General features: G+C 42.5%; 1 protein-coding gene across 1 annotated transcript in view; it reads right to left on the bottom strand.

Annotated features, from left to right (window-relative positions):
- LOC119414748 (transmembrane protein 200C) overlaps positions 1–1,018 on the bottom strand; it is an 11,079-nt gene extending 10,061 nt beyond the window's left edge. Inside the window, exon 1 of the mRNA XM_037681858.1 lies at positions 906–1,018. The gene's annotated coding sequence lies outside the window, so the exon portion shown is untranslated. The remainder of the gene's footprint in view (positions 1–905) is intronic.
- Positions 1,019–5,334: the final 4,316 nt, after the last annotated feature.

The raw sequence follows: 5,334 nt of genomic DNA, 5'->3' as shown, positions 1-5,334 counted from the left end.
CACTTTAGGATACTGATGACGACACTTTAGGATACTGATGACGACACAGGGTTTGAATCTCGTGTTTTTCTGACTGGGGTGGGTTGAAGTCACTTCACGCGCACTGTGGAACACACAGTTTTGCACCTGAGCTTCAGTAAACACCACACCGGTGTTATTTCACCTCCAAAACGAACCGCGCAGAAACCGACCTGGCGTGGGCGGACGTGCGTCCACGTTTGGAGAGGAGAGGGGCACCGGGGTGGGGTGGGGGTGGGGGGTGTCTCTGTCTGCGGTGCTGAACAGGAAGCTAACCGCTCGGTTCGTCTGGCGGCACGCAGAGCTCAGAGGAACGCGCGCAGTCGGTCCAAATCTGCGGGGGCGCATATGCCCCCCCCCCCCCCCCCATTTTTGCGCAATGTTGCACGTGTTGATGTGAACGGCGCTGGTTCAAACAAACATAAAACCCCGCGAGCTGCCGTGGAGCTGCAGGTGAAAATGTCCAGAGACAAAGACAAACAGTGAGGGGGGGTTGGCAAGGTTGAAGACGAATGACAACCATGTCCCCCACCCCTGCACGGCCTGACGGAGCTCTGGCTCCCACTGAGCACCATCCCCGTTTATTCTCTGCTCCGCAACTTAACAAAAAGCAGTTAAATGGACACACGCGGAAAAAAAAGTTAAAATAATTTTATTTATATTTGCGCGACTAAAATTGACACGAATCCATTTAAAAAAATCTCCTCCAACGCCCTTCCAAGTCCCCATGTGTTAAAAACACTCAACTAAAGCAGCGTGTCATCACGGAAAGGCTTCCGAACCCTCTCTCCCCCTCGATCCAGATCCGAGGGTTAAAGGAGGTAAAGGCGCACGAGCTCAACGGGTGGTGCGCGGAGGAGAACAGGTATAAAAGGTGCGCGTCTTACCAGAGAATGCGGCTGGACTGTGTAACATCATCACCTTCGTGGCGCGCTCCTGGTTCGGGTGGCGCGCAGCTCCGGTGCGGAGGATGGAAGAGCGGCTTCCAGCTGAACAGAACCACAATGGAGCCGGCAGGGGCGGGCTGAGAGCTTTTCTATTGGTGCTCATGGGCACCGTGCAAAAACAAAACAAAAAAAAAAAACAAAGAGGGGCGTTATCATCCTGCAAATTATATTTTTTAATGCTTTAAATTAATCATGAACAGTCCATGCCCTTTCAGTAAAATTCATCTTATTAACCTTAAAGCATACAAAAGCAATGGATTCCACCCTACTCAACAAAAAAAAAAAAAGAAGCATAAATGGAAAAGGCTGTGGGTAAAAGTTAAGGTGCCCACCTCTATAAAAGCAATGTCCGCTGCGCTGGTGTAAACAGTAAATGGAGCCAAATAGGCAACTCAACGCATCAACACAACCCGTGCCCTCCACAGTTTCATAAAACACTTTACTGCAGCTCTACAAAGATCATCTCATTCTGAGCTTTTAAACTAATTCAAACACAAGCAGGGCACCGTGTCTGGCCCAGGGACACTTCTGCATGTGACTGCTGGCGGAATCAAACCTCAAACTCCAACAATGTTCAGTCAGATCATCTGCACGGTTTCGTTTTTTTTTTTTGTGTCGAGACGTTTCGCCCTCCATCCAGAAAGTTGGAGTAGGTTGTTGGGGGAGAAGCAGTTGTTTGGTGTTTCTTCAGACTGATGAACCCTTCTGGATGGAGGGTGAAATGTCTCAGCACACACAAAAAAAAAGTCCAGATGACCTGACTGAAAATGGTTGGATTTTATACCATTGAGCATGGACTTTGTTGTTTTGAACCAGTTTGACATGACTGTCGATGAGGGTGAGGGTGGACACCAGAGGCCATCTTAGCACCAACATGTTTTTCCCCACTTTGGATAAGTTGTTGGGGGAGAAGCAGTTTTGTTTGGCGTTTCCTCAGACTGATGAAGCCTTCTGGATGGAGGGCGAAATGTCTCAGCACAAAAAACAAACAAACAAAAAAGTCCAGATGATCTGACTGAACATTGCTGGATCTTATACCTGGATTATTGAGAATGGACTTTGGTGCAAACCTCAGACTCTCTCATCGGAGGTTGACTGACCCACCCCCTGAGCCCCATCAGAAGCTTATTCAATTTTATTTAGTGGCGTCCACTGAGGAAGGGAGCATTCCAAAGCCAGTTTTAATAGACAGACCTGTAAGACAGACACTAAATCATTTACATAAATTATACAACAATCATAAAACATCATCTTGATGTTTAAAAGGGGGCAGAGTTTAACAAAACAAGAGTTTCCGTTTTCTGTTTAAAATGTCAGATCTTGCTGAGGGGTGTTTGAACAGAAGATGGACTTTTTTCCAAGTTCTGTTCGAAGTGAGGGGACACACTGAAGGCAATAAAACCCAGAGAGCGAAGGTTCTCTATGTGACATCGTAGAATATAGATAAGGAGGCAGCAGGCTGAGGATGGAGAAATGGAAATGCAGAAGTCGATAACAATGACCAGTTTACCACTGCATAGAGCACAGTGTGTGTGTGTGTGTGTGTGTGTGTGTGTGTGTGTGTGTGTGTGTGGGGGGGGGGGTGTTACATTTTATGAATCACAAAGGTGCATGAAAAGCAACACTCAGCTTGTGCAAAGAGCTGGCTGAGGCATTCATTTAAATAACATCCAACATTGTGATTTTTTTTTAATTGCATTTTATGTTTTACTAATGGATGTTTCGTTGTAAATATTTTAATTCAATTCAATTCAAAAATACTTTATTAACCCCAAAGGGAAATGAATTGTTGCTGTAGCTCATCACCCTGCTTTCATTAGAGTTGTTCTAGATGCTGATTGCTTTGGGCAGGAAGGATCTCTTGTAGCAGTCCGTCCCACAACAGATCTGAAGAAACTGGCTGCAGATGCCGATCCGTCCACCCAGACCCAGCAGACCTCTCGTCTTCTTGGGCAGCAGGACTGCCTGAACGCTGAATTCATACTCTTAACATTTTTAAGACTGTGTTGCTGTATTTGCAGATTGTCCAGGGCATCCTTGTAAAAGAGATGAATGATCTCAATGGATTTCTTCCTGGTAAAATAAAAATATAAAAAATATCCCCATGGTCCAGCAGTGGAAGGAAGGTTAAGGGCCATGACGGGGAATCATGATGTATTAAAGATTTTTTTTTATTTTATTTTTTATGTGGTCAATATGACACTTGAAGTGGAGCTTTTTAGAGGTATTGTATTTATACGTTTCTACAAACTCTATTGCTGTGCCATTTAAAGACTTAGCTTGTGGAACTGTTTTTTATTTGCACACATGAAGAACGAGTTTGAGTTGAATCTGATTGTTGGAATCAAATACAGACACCCGAGGTCCAATATTACAGGCTTGGCATGACTCTAAACAACAGTTTCATCAGCATATACCAGAAAAATGTTGATTATAATTTACTGCACTATGCAAAAAGTGAACAAATAGCAAATCAGCACAGTCCCCTCAAGCACGGTGGCGGGTGGCTGATGATTTGGGCTTGTTTGCAGTCATCGAGTCAACTGTTTACTCTTCTGTAAATCAAAGTATCCTGGAGTCAAATGTGAGGCCATCTGTTTGGCAGCTGAAGCTTGGACCAAACGGGGTCTTCCAACAGGACGATGATCTCGAACATGGCGGTAAACCTACAACGTAGCTGCTGAAAAATAAAAAGATCAAGGTGCTGCAACGGTCCCGTCAAAGTCCAGACCATCCTGGTTGGAATGCTGTGGCGAGACCTTAACAGAGCCGTACCATGATGGGAGACAAATAAAATCATAAAGAATGAGAGTTTTCACAGCTAACAGTGGTTTTATGAACTGTTAAATGGGGTTCTCTTAGCTTTTCCACACAGCTTCACTTTTGTTTAATAAATAAGAACATGGTGGAAGTTGTGTTTTTGTGCAGCTGGCGTTAGATTTGAAGAGGGTGTGCAATCATTGTCCCATGACTGCATGAGTACAAAAGCTCTATTATAAGTTTTTCTGGCTTCTGCATGGTACCATGGGAATTTCTGATTAAAAATGGCAAGATAAAGGTGTTATTTGCATATGCATACTTTAAAAATATATATTTAAAAACACATTGCATGTATAAATTACCATATATTGAAGCTAGAATTATACGCTGTGAAGCTGAGATCCTAAAAGCATCTTTAACTAGAACACATTCATCATCTTATCCAAAATGAGCCTGCCTCTTCCTTACATTCCCCTCCTGGGGTACATTGCTGTAACTGCTTATGTGCCGCGTCCCTGTGTTTAGGTAAATGAAATATGACAGAGTCCAGATGTGCTTCAGTTATGTGGATATAAAAAAACAGAGGCGGCGGCGGCGAAACGCGAGGCAGGAAAAACATGCACAGCAAAGCTTATGCTCCAGAGAGCTCACTGCGAATTTATGACCCAGAAATGGGTTTTGTTTCTGGCATAAATTAGTGAAAGGAGCGGAGGAAACTACAGCCTGCCCGCTACAGCCAGAGTCAAAGCATACACTGATAGAAGAAATAATCCAAAGGGTTTTAAAGTGCTGTCTTTAATCCCTGATGTTAACCAATACTAACCAGGCCTGAGGCAGCTTTCAGTAAGCTCGCGCAGTTTGGAAAGACACAGCTTCTGTCAGGGAGTTAGTCTTAAAATGTAGTTACAGTGAACAAATGGACTAAAAATACGAGGGTCTAAAATACCAAGGCAAGAAAGACAGTTGCAGTGATTACAATATGAATTAGGCTTTGCAGAAATAAAATCAAATCTATGATATAAGCTTGAAGTGACAGGCTGGTGGATTAATTGTAAAGTGCTCGTCAGTCTGTCCGATGATTCTGTTATTTCAGTGTTGACAGGCAGCTGCAGATCAGAGCCCAAGAGGTTACATTACTTTGCTTTATTCCACAATAATGTACCATCTAAAAGTAGTTTTTAGTGCAAACACAATTACATAACTATAATATTAAGTGAAGCCACATTTCAAAACAAAGTGCAAAATAAAAGTTTTTTTTAGTTTTATTAAGCGGCTCAAAAAAAAATCCACCAGAGATTTGGAGATGGGAGTTTTAAAAACTGTTATGAACAATTAATATCTTACTGATGTAGAAGGCTTTTTGAACAAGCGTAATTTGGAGGAAAAAAAAAAAAACATTCAATCCAGACCAGATTGACGAGCTACAAGCTAATCTGATGGGTTTAACACCAAAGTGAATTTCTGTTGTATTAAAACAATTACAAAAATAAAATAATAACACATATACACATACATTAATCTATCTATCTATCTATCTATCTATCTATCTATCTATCTATCTATCTATCTATCTATCTATCTATCTATCTATCTATCTATCTATCTATCT

The sequence above is a fragment of the Nematolebias whitei genome, chromosome 9 (genome assembly GCF_014905685.2).
Source record: "Nematolebias whitei isolate Nwh7 chromosome 9, NemWhi1, whole genome shotgun sequence".
NCBI classification, from domain to species: Eukaryota; Metazoa; Chordata; class Actinopteri; order Cyprinodontiformes; family Rivulidae; genus Nematolebias; species Nematolebias whitei.
The sequence above is the reverse complement of the archived record's forward strand: the minus strand, read 5'-3'. Positions and strand labels throughout refer to the sequence as shown.